Genomic DNA, 18,597 nt, shown 5'->3' on the forward strand with positions numbered 1-18,597 from the left:
TGGTTCATGTATTCCTTTAGTCCTTTGGGCTAGTATTTTCTTTGTGACTTTGGTCTTCTTCATTCTCCTTAATCCGGGTGGGATGTATTTTAGATGGCTGCTCACAGGCTTTTAAGACCACAGATGCTACTCACCAAAGTGGGATGCAGAACACTTTCTTTATAAACTTTGTTATGCCAACTAACCTAGATGTCCCCTGAGGCTGTGGTCCCCAAGTCCCAGCCCCAGCTACTTCAATGCTCAAAGTGTTTGGATGTGTCCGGGGAATTTCTAAGCTTTTGCTTTGGTCCAATTGTGCTGACTTCCCTTATACTATGTGTTGTCCTTCCCTTCACTGAAGTTAACACTTGTTTACTATCTAGTTAGTGATTTCCACTCCCTGCCCATCCTTGTAGCCATCAAAGAATGCTTTTTCTGTGTGTAAACCTTTTCTTGAGCTCTTTTAATAGTGGTTTCACACAATATTTGTCCTTTTGTGACTGACATTTCACTCGCCTTAACATCCTCCAGATTCATGCATGTTGTGCGATGTTTTGCAGGTTCATCATTGTTCTTTATCATTGTGTAGTAATCCATTGTGTGTATGTACCACAATTTGTTTATCCACTCATCTGTTGATGGGCATTTAAGTTGTTTCTGTTTTTTTCTACAGTGAATAGTGCTGCAATGAACATGGGTCTGCATATGTCTATTCATGTGACAGCTCTTACTTCTCTAGGATATATTCCTAGGACTGGGATTGCTGAATCATATGATATTTCTGTTTCTAACTTTTTAAGGAAACGCTGTATTATTTCCCAAAATGGTTGTACCATTTTGCATTCCCACCAGCAGTGCATAAGAGCTCCAGTCTCTCTGCAGCCTCTACAAACATTTGTTTTTTCTATTTTTTTTTTTTTGATTTGTGCCAGTAATGTTGGGGTACGATAGTATCTCACAGTAGTTTTGATTGACATTTCTCTAATGGCTAATGGGGCACTGGTGGTGTAGTGGTTAAGTGTTTGGCTGCTAACCAAAATGTCAGCACTTCAATTCCACCAGCTCCTTGGAAACCATGTGGGGCAGTTCTACTCTGTACTACAGGATCGCCATGAGTGGGAATTGACTCTTTGGCAATGGGTATAATGGCTAATGATCACAAGCATTTCCTCATGTATCTATTAGCCATCTGAATGTCTTCTTTGTTGAAGTGTCTGTTCATATTCTTTGTCTTTTTTTTAATGGCATTATTTGTCTTTTTGTGTTGAGGTGCTTGTAGATCTTAGAGATTAGACCCTCATCACCTCTGTTGTAGCCAATTTTTTTTTCCCAGACTCTACATTCCCCTTTTACTCTTTTGGTGAAATCTTTTGATGAGCTTAAGTGTTTGATTTTTAGAAGCTCCCAGTTTTTCAGTTTCTTTTCTGGTGTTGGTGTATTGTTAGCTATGGTTTGTGTTCTATTTATGCCATGTATTAGGGACTCTAGCATTGTCCCTATTTTTTCTCCCCTGATCTTTATTGTTGTAGATTTTATATTTAGGTCTTTGAACCATTTTAAGTTAGTTTTTGTGTATGGTGTGAGGCATGAGTATTGTTTCCTTTTTTTACATATAGATATCCAGTTACGCCAGCGCCATTTGTTGAAGAGACTGTCTTTTCCTTATTTAACAGACTTCGAGCCTTTGTCAAATATCAGCTGCTCATGGATGGATGGATTTACATCTCCATTGGTCTATGTGTTTGCTGTACCAGAACCAGGCTGTTTTGACTTCTGTGGCTGTATAACAGGTTCTGAAACTTGTGTGAGGCCTCCCACTTTGTTCTTCTTCTTCTGTAAAGCTTTCCTTATCCGAGGCCTCTTGTCTTTCCATATAAAGCTGGTGATTTGTTTCTCCATCTCGTTAAAAAATGCTTTTGGAATTTGGATTGGGATTGCATTGTATCTATAGATCTCTTTGGGTGGAATAGACATTTTCACAATGTTGAGTCTTCCTTTTCATGAGCCTTGTATGTTTTTCCACTTACATAGGTCTCTTTTGATTTCTTACAGTAGTGTTTTGTACTTTTCTTTCTACAGGTCTTTTACACCCTGGTTAGATTTATACCTAAGTACTTTATCTTCTTGGAGGCTATTGTACTTGGTATTGATTTGATGATTTTCTTTTCAAAATTCTCTTTGTTGGTGTAAAAGAATCTTACCAATTTTTGTAAGTTTATCTTGTATCCTGCTAGTTTTCTGAAATCTCCTGCTAGTTTGCTGAAATCTTCTATTGGTTCCAGTAGCTTTTTTGAGAATTCTTTGGAACTTTCTGTGTATAAGATCATGTCATCTACGAATAGGTATAATTTTACCTCTTCCTTACCAATTTGGATGGGCTTTCTTTTTCTTTAAAATAGCAAAGAAAGGTTTAAAATGAGAGGTAAAAATATATATATATATAAAAGGTCAGTGCCAGCCAAAATTAATTAATGCAACAATGCTGATATCAGATGATATGGAATGCAAATCCAAAAGAAAACTTTAAATAAAATAAAAGGTGAATACCTCTATAAATATATATTGACATGACCCAATATTCATTAACAATATAACTTGCAATAATACATGAACAATTGATAGAAGAAAATTTTAAATTGCCATACAATGTGAGGTTTTAGTACACAGCTCTAAAAATCTAGAGTTCAAGGAAACAAAGGACATAAAAAAAAAGAATGTAGATAATTTAGACAGCACCATTAACAAAATGTATTTGTACACACACATACACATGTGCACCCTTTTCACAGTCCTATGTAAAAGCCAAAATTGCAATAAATTCCTCTTTGCAGAAAAAAAAATTATGCCACATTCTTTTAATATAATGTAATAACATTAGAAATTAACAAGTAACATTTAGCCAAAAAATCATCTTTCCACTTAAAAATTTATTAACACTTCTAGATAAGCCTTGGGAAACAAAGAACAAGTTAAATTAGAAATCATATATATATAAGTAGATTAATGAGAATTTTATACATAAAATCCTGCAGGGTGCTGCTAAAGAACTCTTTGGAACAAATTACACAGCTATATATAAACTATACACACATTCATATACTAAGAGAGGAAAAAGGTCAAAAGAAAAGTAACTATGCTTTCAACTCATAAATCTAGGAAGGAAACGGTTTTTTACTTGTTTGTTTTTCATTTTGTTTTGTTTTTCTTTGAGCATTCTTGGCCATTCTGAAAGCTTTAAACTGTAGAGTTTTCCCCAAATCTCCTTTTCACCCATTTTTTAATCTTACTCCTTCCAAGTCCCAAGGTACCTGAGCACCACCACTCAAGAGTAAGATGGCAGCTCTTGTGTCCCACTAAAAGACTAAAAGACCACCATAATAGGTGACTTACTTAATAACCAAATCAACAAGATAAATATGCCAACTTTTCTCCTATTCACTCCATACTTGCTTAGAAGGCTAATGATTAAATTAATCCTGGTGGCAGAAAAGAAGCCTGGGTATGAACTTAAAACAGAGAATTGCCCTCACCAAGGACGATCTGGCTATCAGTCTGCAGAGTATTAACTATTTCAGCATAAGCAACCAAACTAGAGGTTCTAATACAGTAGCATATGTTAGAATTCAGGGGTCTGACAGAGTTGGTCAGACATGACAGCAAATATGATATATTGAGCCACTGCCATCTATGAGCAAGAATTAATTGGACTAATGGAAATACACAATATGTGTATTTGGAAATGTCGTGAACAAATAGGGTTTTTTCTAGGAATTCGAGAGTAAGTTACTATTTATGAACAAATTAATATAGCTAATCATGCACATAGGTCAAAGGCCATAAATTCCTATTTTTCTAATAATGCTCCTCCCCCAGGTTATTCCATATTCTTTATATCGTCACTAAATATGATACGGAAAAATGTAATAACAGGAAACTTTCTCAAATAAAATACTATTTTCTCAAAAATTCAATTAAGATAAAAAAGTTTGATGTGAATCCACAGTGTCTCCACTTCTATTATTTAATATAATTCTGTAAGTGCCAGCTCATGCTATTAAAAACAATGAAAGAAAATAAATCATGTAAATATTATGTAGGCTATTTGCAGGTATTAAAAACATATATATGGAAAACAGAAAAATTAACTGAAAAAATTAGAGTAATTGGGTCAGTGTGGAAGCAAAAGAAAAAATTAACACAGAAAAATATACCAGCTACTTCTAGTTTAAGATGCAGTTGACTAAAGTATTACATTAGTAAGAGTAAAGAATTATATTAACTGTATAAGAATAAGTCTTGTAAAGAAGGTATTGATCTGTTTGGAAATATGCAAAGCCACAACAAGGGAAACCTTCATAGACATAGGGGTGTATGACATTCCTAGGTCGGAATCAAGGAGAAGCTTCAGCATAAAGTCTTTAGCACTAAAACTAAAAGATTGATAAGGGGGATAAACCAGTTGCCTCTAGTCGATTCCAAATCGAGGTGATCCCGTGTGTGTCAGAGTAGAACTGTGTGCCCTAAGGTTCTCAGTGGCTGATTTTCCTGAAGTAGATCCCCAGGCCTTTCTTCTGAAGTGTCTCCAACCTCTCGGTTAGCAGCCAAGCACATTAACAGTTTTCACCACCCAGGGACTTAAGTACATAAATTTTAATGCTCTAAAAAATGTAGAAATAATATCACTAACAAGAAAACGGGAGGAGAAATAAGAGAGAGAGCAAAAATAAATTAAACTTGCTGATTTTCTTGTATTTGCTGAAAATATAAAGAAATCTCTTGAAGCTTATAACTCAAGTAGTGGGAACTTAAGTGAAGCCACTTTGAAGCAGATGTGTTTCTAAACTCAGTGCGATGTGCAGTTCCTATATTCATAAGTAAGTTTTGTAAACAAGGTATTACCTTCTCGATATTGGCCACGCTGGGCACTGCACATTTCAGTGTCATCTACAGAGTGTGATGGCTATTGATAGCAATTCCTGGAGAGAAAATTTACCCTCAGACATTATGAAGACAATTAAAAAAAAAAAAAAATCAGTGTGAAGTAATGGAACCCTCATTATGAATGTAGTTTTCAAATTCATAATTACATACAAACTCTGAGTCATAAATAGTGTTTATTATTATCATTAATTTCCAATTTCCCCAGCTGGCAAGTAATGAAAACCCACTGCTGGATTCAGAGAACTTCCCATGTCTCATCCAGCCCTACTGTCTCTTCTTAGTCATCCATGTTCTACTCTTTCTCTTTTAAGTGCCCCCAAGCAATGGTTCCTGGAGTGGTTTCAAGCTTGTCTCAAGAATCTCATTACCAATCTCAGGAAATTCTTAATTGCTGCTTACACTCTTGTTCTTGTGAGTAGTATTTCAAGAAGTTTGCTGTCCTCGAAGTCTCCATGATAAATGCCTGCCACCTGTTACGATGATCTTTGGCATGGCCTCTCTCAGAAGGCACAGGCTGCAGCCCTGCTCTGTGCCTGTAATTGGTGCATGCTGTTCTCTGGCCACTGTAATTACTTTCTCACCAGGCTAAAGGAAGGGCAGAGAGGTCTAAAATCATGGTTTTTTTGTTAGGAAGAATAATAAATTATCCCGTTGGGTGGGAAAATGCACACCATGAGTTACTGCAACCAACATTTAGCCCTCCCCTTCTTAACCTACCCTGGAGTAGAAGGTTAAGAATATGCTTTTTAATCATTTCATATCTAGTTCTATGTGAGCTTGAGGATAATTGGTGACATTCACCTAAATTTATGCATTTTTAACTTGTATAGATAAAAAAAAATTTCCATGTATGTGCCTGAGTGTGTTATAAATGTAATGATATTAAAGGTTCTGGGAAAGAGGAAGTCTACCCAAATGAACTTCTCCTTCACGTCTTGACTGGTGGTTAAACTTCTTTGACAGGGAACAAATTATTTTATACAATTCAGAATAAGGCCCAAATTGTACATTCTTAATCATACACACAACCATTCAAAAAGACAGTTAAAAAATGAGCCTTTCTATAACAAGGTGCCTGGCACTTCTTATGGATTTCCTTTTTCCAGTACTTGAAAGAAGAGGAAGTATTTCCGTCATTTAGTAAGAGGAAAAAATGATGAAAAAAAAGAAACCCTCACAAGATATCATCACATCAGGAGCTGAAGATTCTCTCTTTAAACTAATAGATTTTCTTAAACTTACTGTAATATTAACTATTAACTGTCAATAAAAATGCACCTCTGTTAAGAACCATGAAGGCATCTGAGGTTTTACATTATTTTCAAGCTTACAAGTTAGCCTGACACAGTTTTAGAGATTCCATCAAAAGACACAAAGATGCCTAGATCAGAGACTAATGCCTTCACCACTCAAGAAAACAGAAGTAGCCAGAATATTAGCTTTTTGTTACATTGGTTGCCCAAGCTCCAGTTCCTACAGTCATAACAAGGACCAGGTGATAGTTACACACACAGTGGGTTGTATTACAAGAAAAGAACTCAAATGTTTTATAATGGGCAGTAAACATGCTTGCCCTTTACTCCAGTGGGAGCCACTATCTCTATCTTCTAAAGCTTCAGTAAAATCTATATTTTTTCTCTGGAGAGACACATGATCTCTATACTCCAAGACTCTTTGCCATACAAGTATATTTGAAAAGATAGTCTGGATAAAACCAATAAGTACCTCTGCTTGCAAGACATAGAGAAACACAAAAGACCATAGAGAATTGACTCCCAACACCTTTATTATATAAATGTTTGGCAAATTGTCCCTCATCATTAAAATCCCAACCGTATATATCAATAGTTGTACAACTACAAAACATTAAATTTGTTCATAGTACATTTGCTTATTCAAATTTTTAAAAGATGACACATGCTGAGTAGTTCATAATCCTTTATAACGTGAAAGAGACCAAGTCTTGATCAGGAAAATCTCTATATGGTCTGAAATAAGTTTGTTTCACATAACCCAAACATATAGACATAAAAAAAAACATATAGACATACATGACATTTAATATCAAATTACAGATCATGAGAATTTTTTGAGTCTGCCACCAAAATCTCAGAATTCAGTTCATTTCACATGTGATGGTGCTTAGCAATGAGGCCTCAATGAGAAGAAGAACAAGGAAGAGTAAACCATGCTGTTAGAGGAAGCCTGGTTGAATTAATGTGGCTCCACTGATATTTCTCCATTTGTAAATAATACCTCTTTCCTTCTGGCCTATAACCTACGAATAGCAACTTTGGATGTGTTTTAGATTTTAATTAAAAAAAAAAAAAATTTTTTTTTTTTTTAGCAAGTGATAATTACTGTTTTTGGCCTACATTTCCTGTGCTAACGTAATGAACTTAACATGCTATCTAAGTTGCTTGCTAAAGAGAAGTTTGTTTGCTAACAATAAGAGTGATTGTGATATACTACTGCTCTTCAAATAGCTTTCAGAACAAAAAGAAAATAAACAGAAATGGTAGAAGGAAAGAAAGTAGGATAAAGGGAGGGGGAGAGGGAATCTAGGCAGTTAAAAAATTTTAAACACTGTAAAATACATAACTGTTTCTCTAATGATTATGGTAAATGCTAAGGGGATTTACTCAACAAAAAGACAATTTTTTCCAAGTTAAAAGTAGATCCTGTTCCCAAATAACATTTGTCTGGGATGTTGACAACACTTTACTGTAGAAACAATTGTCCAAACATCAGGGAATAAAACAAAGGTTACATAACACACACTGTGTTGGAATCTTATTAACAAGAACTTGTAATGTTGAGACTTCTAATCCTTCCTGACCCCCCTTTTTTTTTTTTAATTCCCTTTGACTCTGTTTTTCACTCAGAATGGCATTCACCAAGTTTTCCTTGCTACATGACCTGACAAACTCATCTTTCAGGGTTCCTCCTCTGATATCCTTTTGCCTCTTTTTATGACTTTCTAATCTTTGGTCTTTGGCAAATATGTCCATATATGTATACAGAGTATAACATAAATTATTCTTTATATTCTTAAGGAAGTGCCCTGCATCATATTGCTATATTAATGTGTAAGGACAAAGACTCTTCCGGTAACTTTCTTTTATAATGCCTGAGAGAGCAAGAGCTGTAGAATCACACCAAGCATGCAGAAAATACTCAACAAGGGTTGCTATTTAATGCATTAGCATGCTAGTAATTTGAGGTAAACGTTGGTGTCTGACAGACCAAATGAATGAGATTTAATAAGCTAAATCGTGGGAATGTGTCTCAATCATTTAGTGCTGCATAACAACCAACCACAAAATGCAGTGGCTTAAAACAACCACTATTTTATTTGTTTGCAGTTATGCAACTTTAGCTAAGTGTTCATCTGAGCAGTTATTCTACTGGTCTCTTCTGGGATTACCCGTACAACAGAAGTCGCCTAGTGGTGCAACTGGGGCTAGGTGATCTAAAATAGCCTAACTACATGTCTGGTATTTGCTGATTATCATCTAGTTGGTTTTGAAAGCCTCAGGTGGTACAGCTTTTCTATGCTTCACATGGGCTCTGGTCCTACAGGAAGCCACATAGAGTGTTTTCATATTATGGTGGAAGTGTTCAAAGAAGACAAGGGAAGCCTAGACTCAGATGTTGCACAATGTCACATTTGCCACATCCAATTGGCCAAAGCAAATCACAGGCCAGCCCAGATTCAAGTGGCAGCAAATTAGAGTGTGACTTTTGATAGAAGTAGTAAGTTGCATTGCAATGGGGGATATGTATAGAGATGTGAAGAATTATTGCAGTCATCATTACAAATAACCCATCACAGGGTTTATTAAAAGTTCATCCTCTATGTTTTGTGATGTGTATTTTCATTACATTAAAAAAAAAAGTTCATCTTAAAATTTAAGTGCGATACTGTTAAAACTCAGACTAGACTAACCACACACACACACACATTCTTCCAAATTTAAGGAACATTTTCTATTACATTCTCTTTTACCAGAGTCACTTTTTCTATTGTATTTTGCCCCTTCTAAGGGACAACACAGACATTACCATCATCCAGAGTTCATGTGTAAGCCCCGAAGTACATACTTGGTGACATGAAATAGAAATGTACAGGTTGGATGGAGCATTTTCAAGGATCAAGATTCAAGTGGAGAATTCTGAATTTCTGAAAGTACACATCTTTAGGTTGATGCATGGTCTTCTCTGATGCTTAATGTCAGGGAAATTTTATTCTCTCAGCCAGTTCAATACACCTTGTCTCCTCACTACCAACACAATGTTCCCCCAGCATTCCCCACCTTCACCTCTGAAACTGGACAGCTAAAGGGGGTACTTAGATCACAGAAATGTGCTTAGAAATATTTGTGGAATGAAGTCCTTGACCGATGTCCCAATCTACTTCTTGAACTACTTCAGTGAACTCACACCATTTACCCAACCCACTACTGATGAGTAAAGCCCTCAATCAAGACCAATCAGCTATTTCGAGAGAACCTGTCAAGGCATATAATACTATATATTTTACTAAGTTTTTGTTTGTTTTTCATAGTTGAGTTAAAATTTATTTCCTTAACAAAGAATGTTTACTCTGGAGAATCCTCATAATACACAAAACAGATAATCCAAAAACATTTTGCTTGATAGCTCCTCCTTTACTTCTCTTTATTATCATAGTGGTTTGTGTCTGAACTTTGTTTTTTACCCTAATCATCTAGCATCAATTTTTCCTAAATTCATGACCAATCATCTACTTATAACATGAGATCTTCTAAAACAGAAAGATTTCAAATTATGAATTTTGTATTCATCTCCTAAATATTCCTTTTCAAGAAAGGAAATATAGAGCTTTGATCTACCTGGTCTCAGAACTCCAGAGTAAGACTGAATTAATAAGCCAAATTTCTAGCAATGACGTTTAAAGGAGGTACAAATAAAGGCAAATAGGCATTTGTATCTCCACCTGTACAGAATGACTCCAGTCCAGTAGTAGTATTATTTATTAAGTATCAGCACGTTCTTTGATGTCATGTAGGACGTGAGAGAAAACGGTTTCTCCCACAAGAATGAACAAACCAGCACAAGGCACATAGAAGTCTCTGAGAAGACAGACAAAAAACCAAAAGCTTTACTGAATTTTTTAATGTCAATATAACAAAATAAGAAAATGAGTTGTGGAAACTTCATAGATTCTGACTACAAGTTTGCTTTGTAGTGTAGAATTCTCTTCCATTCCCTTTTTAAGAAAACTTCAACTCAACTTCCTTTTAGAAGAGGAACCTAGGGAGCTTTCCACATTTTATGCTCTGCAGGCACGTTTCTACCATGTTCTTTGATACCCTGGCTATGTATTCTGAGAAGGAGATGGAACCAGGAGGAGCATCGGAGAGCAAAAATCTTTTAAGAATTCTATGTGGTGAATATTCTGCTGAGAGAAGAAAGGCCATATAGTAGAAAGTAGGAAGAATAAGAACCATTCATGACCTAAAATAATTCACTAATAAAGTCCTAGATATTTTCTAACACAAAGTAGGAAATATAGCCCAAGGGAGGTGGATGTTAAGGTGACAGAGTTATTTGAAATAGTAATACTGTAAGCTAATGTCTCATTATACAGAAAATAAATCTTCTCCTCACTTACTATCTAGTTATCCGAAATTTTGCATTTACTACAATAGTTAAAAACATACTACCCAACTATTTTGTGCAGTAAAAAAGTACGTTTGGCAATAATGAATGGCAAATCATGAGGTGAGAGTGATGCTGGCTTTGATGGTTAAGGTTATGTGTCAAATCGTCTGGGCCATGATTCTGAGTTGTTTGGCAGTTATGTAATTTGCCGGGTATGTAATGATGTGATCACCCTTCATTTTGTGATCTGATGTGTTCATCCTCTATTTTCACATAACACCAATTTCTCATAATGACCTGGTCTGTGGAACCTAACCATGTAGATAAGTGAGGAGAGGGTGTAGACATGACCATTTTACATACAATCTGATTTTAAACCACTAGAACACAGATATTACATTTTTAAATCCAATTTTGATTTATTCCTACCATAGACTGCTGTGAAGTATAATCTATATGCTGGCTGATATTGATGCCTTGCATTGGGGCCATATTACCTGACAAAGTAACCTAAGATTACACTCATTTGGGCAATAACTTACAAAAAGTGCTCGAAAATACAAGGGTGACTATAAATTTCTGGAGAGTCCATCAGTTTCAATATCTTTGCCTAATAATGAGGAGCACTTTTTACCTTATAATATCATAACCATGGCAAAATCATTAATTTTCTTACAATTTGGCTCATTACGGTATTGTCTGCGTGCAATTTACCTGGTTTTTTTTTTTACAAGCCATGGTATTTTCATCATCCTCATATGCATGAGAAAGCTGGACAGTGAATAAAGAAATCTGAAGAATTGATGCTTTTGAATTACGGTGTTGGCAAAGAATATTGAATATACTGTGGACTGCCAAAAGCATGAAAAAATCTGTCTTGGAAGAAGTACAGCCAGTAAGTTTCTTAGAAGCAAGGATGGGGAGACTTTATCTCCTTTACTTTGAACATGTTATCAGGATGGACCCATCCCTGGAGAAGGACATCAAGCTTGGTAGAGTAGAGGGTCGCCAAAAAAGAGGAAGACTGCCAATGAGATGGATTGACACAGTGGCTTCAAAAATGGACTCAATCATAACAACAGTTGTGAGGATGGTGCAGTACTGGGCAGCTTTTCACTCTGTTGTGCAAAAGGTTGCTATGAGTTGGAATCGACTGGATGGCACCTAACAACAATAACAACAATCTTTATAATGACTCTCCATAATATATATAAAAAATATATTTTAGTACACGTTAGTCAGCCAGTATATGTTAAACACCACCTACTTTACCCCTGATCCATATTGTTTCCAACCAGACTTGTCAACTCTATCCATCATGCTCTTCTCCAAAGCAAAGTGGTTCTGCTCTTGTTCTTTTTGTTGTGTTACATTGGGTAGATTCTAACTCATAGCAGCCCTGTAGGACAGAATAGAACTGCCCCAAATGGTTTCCTAGGCTGTAATCTTTACGGAAGCAGATCACCAGCAGAGGGGCTAGTGGGCCGGAACCATCAACCTTTCAGTTAGCAGCCAAGTGTTTAATCACTGAGCCACCACGGCTCCTTGGTTCTGCTATTACCTACTCTACGTCCCTGTCTTACTGACCTCCATGGCTTCAGTTGAAAAAAGTATCTTCTAGACTGAGTTCTGACTGAAAGACCACTCATTATTTCACAAAACTATGGCTCTGATTCTCTCTATAAATCAAAGATGGAACCTCACTGTCTAACCCACAGCTGCAAAAGATCACATTATTATTACTAATAGTATGTTTAAGTAATTGATGCCATTTACAAAGCACTTACTATTGACACACAAAGTGCTCTGCAACTAAATAGACATTATCTTGCTTAATTTATCCAGGCTGCTCATGGAGATTTTCCTGTATAATCATTTCATGTCAACTTATGCTTGAGGTGTAATTAAAAAGAAGGAAGGAGAAGGGGTGTGGAATAATGATTTAACTATCAGTAAAGCATCTTGGATCTCGAGTTTTAAGCAAGGGACTTCTGTTTCTATTTATATGGTGGGCCAGAGTCTCCAAAGGGCCCTCCCTTTGTGATGCCACATCCTGGCTGCATTGGAATAAGAACGATGTGGATTCTGGCTCCTAAAAAAGCACCTAACCTTGGAACATGAAGCTGTGCTGTGCCAACCACACAAGAGAGCTGATCACAGCTCCCCTTCACAATTGCGTCGTGCAACTGGTGTTGGCCTTGCTTGTTTTCCTTTTGGTTCACTAATATTCAAAAAGCAGACTTGGTTTTATTGTCCTTTGCCACCAAGTTTTTGAATACATTTCACATGTCTGAAGTAGCAAACCTGGTTATGTGTCTCCATGACTTATCTGGGGCCCTTAAGGTGGCTGCATGTTTACAAACATGTTGGAGTTTCTATTTAACACATCTGCCAAATCATAGTCTTCCTGTCCACAAGACTGTGATTGTTGGGCTTTTTATTCTAATATGTCTTTTCTAATTCAAATGAACTGCTTTGTTTTTACTTGACTATGAAAAAATAAAACACAAAGTCTTAAACTCTTACGATCATCAGAGTCACACTTTTAAGTGAAGGATAACCCAGTAACCCAGTGCTGTCAAGTCGATTCCAACTCATAGCGGCCCTATGTAGCCCAGAAGATCTTGCTGTAAATGGAAATGCATTACTTGAAAGGGTAACACATTAACCAATGAACATTTCCTAACCAGATTGAGCCTGTTGATCAGGTTGAATAAGCCCTTGGTGACAAGAAGGAGAAAGAAGTTAAGGAAAGGTGCCGGAGCATGGCACACTGCCAAGGAAAGATAAAAATGGGGAGTTAAAATTGTTTTTTGTGGGTTTTTTTTTTTTTTTTGGTTTAGGTGCAATGGGTTGATAACATTAAAATAAAGGAGAGTGCTAATGTAAGTCATGAATAGGGCGCCAACTGAATGACAGCTAACAGCAACAGTTAAGACCCAGGAGAATAATTTTTAAAATTTTGAAAGTTTGCTTAAGGTTAACCTAAAAAGCCAAAACAAACCTTAGAAATGTTGTCAACAGTGTAAAAGAAATTACACCTTATTTTACCAAATGGAAGTAGATAAAAGGAGGAGTGCTAAGCTGGGTTTGAGGAGTATATTCTTCCTCTAATGTTTATGAAGGCACTTAAAAAAGACAAAATCTTTTTGTTCCAACCTAATTCCAAATATGTCTGCTTCTTGCTTTGGAGTCTTATAGATTCCAAGCTTTAATTCATAGTTGTGATATCAATGCATTTAAAAGCAGAAGCAGATGAGCTGTGAGTGGCTCTTGTCAAAAGTACCTTTAGAGAACTAGAAAGAACGGAAAAAGAAGTTACTAACCAACATGTGAAAGATAAAGAGGTTAAAATATTTAAGTTCTGCTTTTAACAATTTTGTAAAATGTTTGTGTTTGCACAGCCCGTTTTTTTTTTTGCTTCCAAATCCAAACGTAGGGGAGAGTATAAAAGGAAGGTATGATTTAAGACCAGAGGGTTGCTAGTGGGTCCTTTGACTCCTCCAAGTTTGCACTGACCCCAAGTTGAATATCAAACATTCTGTCACATTGTTTAATTCTTAGCTCAATTTTACTTCGCTAAAATGAGTGTAGACATTTCATTCTCAAAGTAAATATAAGTGATGAAGCAAACAGAAAAATCATAAACCTACTGATTCTCTACTGTTGGAGAAAAACTCCAAATTATAAGAAATTGTTTTGAGCTCTGTTAGAAATCACGCCGATCACATATTTGGCCTTATAGGAAGCAGCTGTGACTTCTTAAACCATAACCATTGCTGTTAGTTACCTAACCCCTTGATTTAAGAATTAACAATTTTTGTTAATTTATTCAACATTTATTGAGTGACTACAATGTGTCTACAATTCTTAAACCTAGGAAAACAGCAGTGAACAAGTAAGTTTACATTCAAGGAATTTCTAATGGGATGAAGTGTGTGTTTGGGGGAGAGGGTGATAGAACATGGACTATAAATAAATACACAAGCAAACAGGAAAAATACCAAATTGTGAAAAGTACTGAGGAAAGAATAATTGAGTCATTGGTTAAGATTGGATGGACAGGGAGGCAAAGAAGGTGTTTAAAATGAGATCTAAATGACAAAAGGATCCAAGGATGCAAAGATTAAGGGAGATATTTGTTGGCACATGGGGTTATGGGTGGAAACAAGGGAAAAATGTTTAAGGACAAAAAAAAGTTCAATGTGGCTTTATTGCAGTTGGCCAGGGAAGGAATAAGAAAGTTCATGGGAGGGAGACAATCATATTGGACTTTGTAGCCAGGGTAAGGAAGTTGGATTTATTCTAAGTGTGATGGAAAAATATAAGGATTTTTAGTAAGGGATGACATGACTGATTTACAGTTTTAAAATATTCCTTTGACTTCTGTGTGAATTGTTAGCTAAAGTGCAATAAAAATTTTAAAGGAAAAGTACATGTTCTTTCTCCAAAGTGAGTATTCATTCTCTCAGCAAACATTTAAATGAGAATTTTGGGACAAACATTATATTAGTTGCTGCGGATACAATGTGAGCTAACTGAAACATGGTCTTTACTTTCATAGATCTTGCTTTCTGGGGAGGGACACAACCACTAATTAAATCATCACACTAAGGATACATAACAACCATCTATAAAAGTACTCTAAAGAAAGGAAAGGATTATATCTGAACAGGCAACAGAGGATCCCAATTTAACTGTGAAGTTACTGAAGGCTTTACATGGGCTGTGACTGAGAGAATGAGTATCGGTAAACTGGTGATATTTACTTTTATTAAAATGGGAAGCCATTTAAAGGTTTTAGGCAGGGGGATAACTTGATTTCACAGGAGACTTAAAGTGATGGTTCACTCTGGCCTCAGTGTGGAGAATAAATTGGAGGGATAGCAGAAAGAATGCTGAGGGGCACACTAGGAGATCCATGAAGAGATAGCAGCAGCTAAGAGGAGAGTGAAGGTATGAAGAGAAAAACAGATTCCATGGATGTTGAGAAGAAAAAACCAATTGGTCTCGGAGACAGACTAGATATGAAGAGTGAGGGATACAGAAGGGGCTGGCCAGAGCAAGCAGATAAATGATGGTGCCATTCAGTGTAAAAAGGAATAATTGAAGAGGAAAACTGTGAATTTGATCACGTACATCATGAATTAGTGATGTCTTCAAATACCCAAGTATTACATCAAGTCAGTATTTGCATAGACTGATATTCCAGAGGAAAGAATAAATCTGAGCGTCCCCACAGTGACTAGAACTGTGAATGTGTTGAAATTTCCCAGGGAAAGATTATGAAGTAACAAAAGAGTCTATTTTCGATCTTGAAGAAACTCTAATATTTGATGACACGGTAAAAAATGAACCTCTTGCAAAGGAAACCAAAAAGGCAAGCAAGAGAGGTCGATTGCTCAATAATGTTAAACGGTTGTTAAGAGCTGTGAAAGGTCTGAGATTTTAACCTGCATGCAAACTAATAAGCTGCGGGAGACATGAGACTTCTGGGTAAGAGACCAAGAACATGATTTCTCACAGGAAAAATCACAACCAGATGGGCAGCGTGAAGCTGGCACTGCCTCCCCACATGTCATCACGGGCAAAGTGCCCAGGACGGATGCCTGCACACAGCACAGCCAGTTGCGTTACAGCAGAGGAACACTGAGCTTGTGTGTTTCACCAAACCTACTCTCTGGGCGAGGAGTGAGTGGTGGAAGACATCTCGTCCCTCAAGGTTGCCTACTTGAAACTCACGGAGTAATGGCCCTGGTAAAGAACAGTCAGGGCCTTGCATTCTTGACGTACCCAGCGATAACATACAGGAATTCTCAGGGCCCATCGCAAATTGCCTCTTCCAACAGTGTTCCAGAAAACTCAAGCTAATTGAGTACAGAAAAAAATGTCCAAAGGGTAACGCAAAATGGAGGTCATGATTAGAAGTTGTTCCACTGGTGTGGTAGTGCCTGAAAACACATCAAACCCGTTGCTGTGGAGTCGATTTTGACCCACTGCAATCCTATGGAGCACAGTAGAACTGCCCTGGAGGGTTTCCAAGGCCACTTTTCTCCCTCAGTGCGGCTGGTAGATTTGAATCAATGACCTTTCGGTTAGTTATAATCGGATAAAAATTGAAGTGATGCCTGAAAGCGGGGTATTGAAATGAGGGAAGATATTTTTGTTATTAATTTTGCGTATGTTCAAATGCTGATGGAAAATGATCAAATGAGGTGCTCTACCCACATCAGAATATACATTTTGTTAAGTTTTCACCAATCCTGCTTAGAACATCATTTTCACAGAGACAGAATTCTGATTATAACAATCCAAAAACACAGATTTCAACCTTTTAAACAGCCTTTATTTCACCGCATTTCAGTAGGACAGTTGTCATAGCATATGTCTTTTTTGGGAGCATATCATGGGTTTTGGGTGGGTTATCATGTTCAAAGCACTACTAAAATGTTCGTTCTTGAAAAACCCTCAAAAAGGGAAGTAAGAAAAGAAAGAACAAACACTTTTGAAAATGCCTTTTAGCAAAATGGGAATTAAATGTAAGTTGACTTAATTAATGGCTATTCTACTATCAAACACTTTGCATTTGTTAATAAGATATTTCAAAAGAAAATGGGAAATACAATTTCTTTTAAACTAAAAGGAAAATAACTGGAGGAAGGGAAGCAGATTTTCTGAAATGGTCTAAGCCAGAGTGTAGGATCAGGAAGTTTAAGCAAAGACTCCTCCAGACTTTTAAGAAAAGACCTAACCACCGTGAGCTTACATTTCCTGCTCTGCACGTAAAGAATGTTCTTAGATCACCACCCACAATAATTAAGAGAACTGTTTCCAAAGCATGTTTATAGTTGAAGTATCTCTTCATGTACAAATTGAGGTTAATACAAAACTGCTGAAATCATTCCTGATTACTTACCAATAACCTTTTTTTCTCATAGTTATTTGTGATTCTTATTCTTTTGACACAGAAGTCAAGTTTCTCCTTAATTTATTTTTTTTCTTACCCACTTTCCCTGAGTATGCTTTTTGGTGTTTCCCTTAGACTCCACTTGGAAAGCCTGGTGGCATAGTGGCTAAGAGCTACAGCTGCTAACCAAAAGGTCAGCAGTTTGAATTCCCAAGGCACTCCTATGGGGCAGTTCTACTCTGTCCTGTAGGGTCGCTATGATTTGAAATCGACTTGACAGCAATGGGTTTTTTAGACTCCATGTGGGACTCTCTTTAATTCTTGCAAGAGCATGCTTGTTCATTCACATGGGCCCAGCTACAGTTTAAAAAAAAAAAAAAAAAAGTTAAAGGAACACACATACTCACCTACAGCCAGGCATGACTCTCAGTGGCCAACTGTGATCAATATTCTTCGAGTTTAATGTAGGTTCGTTTCTGCAGTCTCTGACTCCAAAATATTTTCTCTGTCTTATTATGATCATCATCATCATTATTATTGCATTTCTTTGAGGAAGTGAAAATATCTCATACTTCCTCTAGCTAAACAATTTTTGGGACATTTCCATTTGGCTTTCAAATGGCTGCAGATATCACGTGCTTCTACTTGTAGCAGAATGGAGACGTGAGACAAAGAATCTGACCGTGTCACCAAAGAAATATTCCAGGAATATCAAAAGTAAAGAGGAATTGCAAGAACAAGCCAGAGGAACACACATCCATCTGAACCAATGAAGAAGAAGAAAAATTGGTCCAAGTTGTTGAAGTCATTTCTGATTATTTTCAATTTTTCGGCATTTACTCATCTGTGACGTAAACAAAACCAGACATTTCATAATTAAGTACCTTGTTTTCTTGGCCCTTTAAGAAAACATTCCAAGGCAGGCTGTGCAGGCCACACCCTCATCCTGGAGGTCAGTGTTTATCAAGTCAAAAAAACGGCTCCGTTATCTGAAGAGCAATCTTCTTACAAAGAACAAAATAGCAGGCATACCAGCCTAGTTTTTCAAGGCCGACCATGTGTGTACCCATACCTTCAAAACAGCCTCCGGTTATAATAGTGTTGGAAATATGTTGTGGCTTCTT

General features: G+C 36.7%; 1 long non-coding RNA gene across 2 annotated transcripts in view; it reads right to left on the bottom strand.

Moving 5' to 3' along the window:
* Positions 1-18,073, bottom strand: part of LOC126061611 (uncharacterized) — a 91,683-nt gene extending 73,610 nt beyond the window's left edge. For both annotated transcript variants that reach the window (XR_007513849.1, XR_007513850.1), the window contains exon 1: positions 17,881-18,073. This is a non-coding gene — a long non-coding RNA (uncharacterized LOC126061611). The remainder of the gene's footprint in view (positions 1-17,880) is intronic.
* Between the last annotated feature and the right edge of the window lie 524 nt (positions 18,074-18,597).

Source organism: Elephas maximus, chromosome 18 (genome assembly GCF_024166365.1).
Source record: "Elephas maximus indicus isolate mEleMax1 chromosome 18, mEleMax1 primary haplotype, whole genome shotgun sequence".
In the NCBI taxonomy this organism is placed as follows: Eukaryota; Metazoa; Chordata; class Mammalia; order Proboscidea; family Elephantidae; genus Elephas; species Elephas maximus.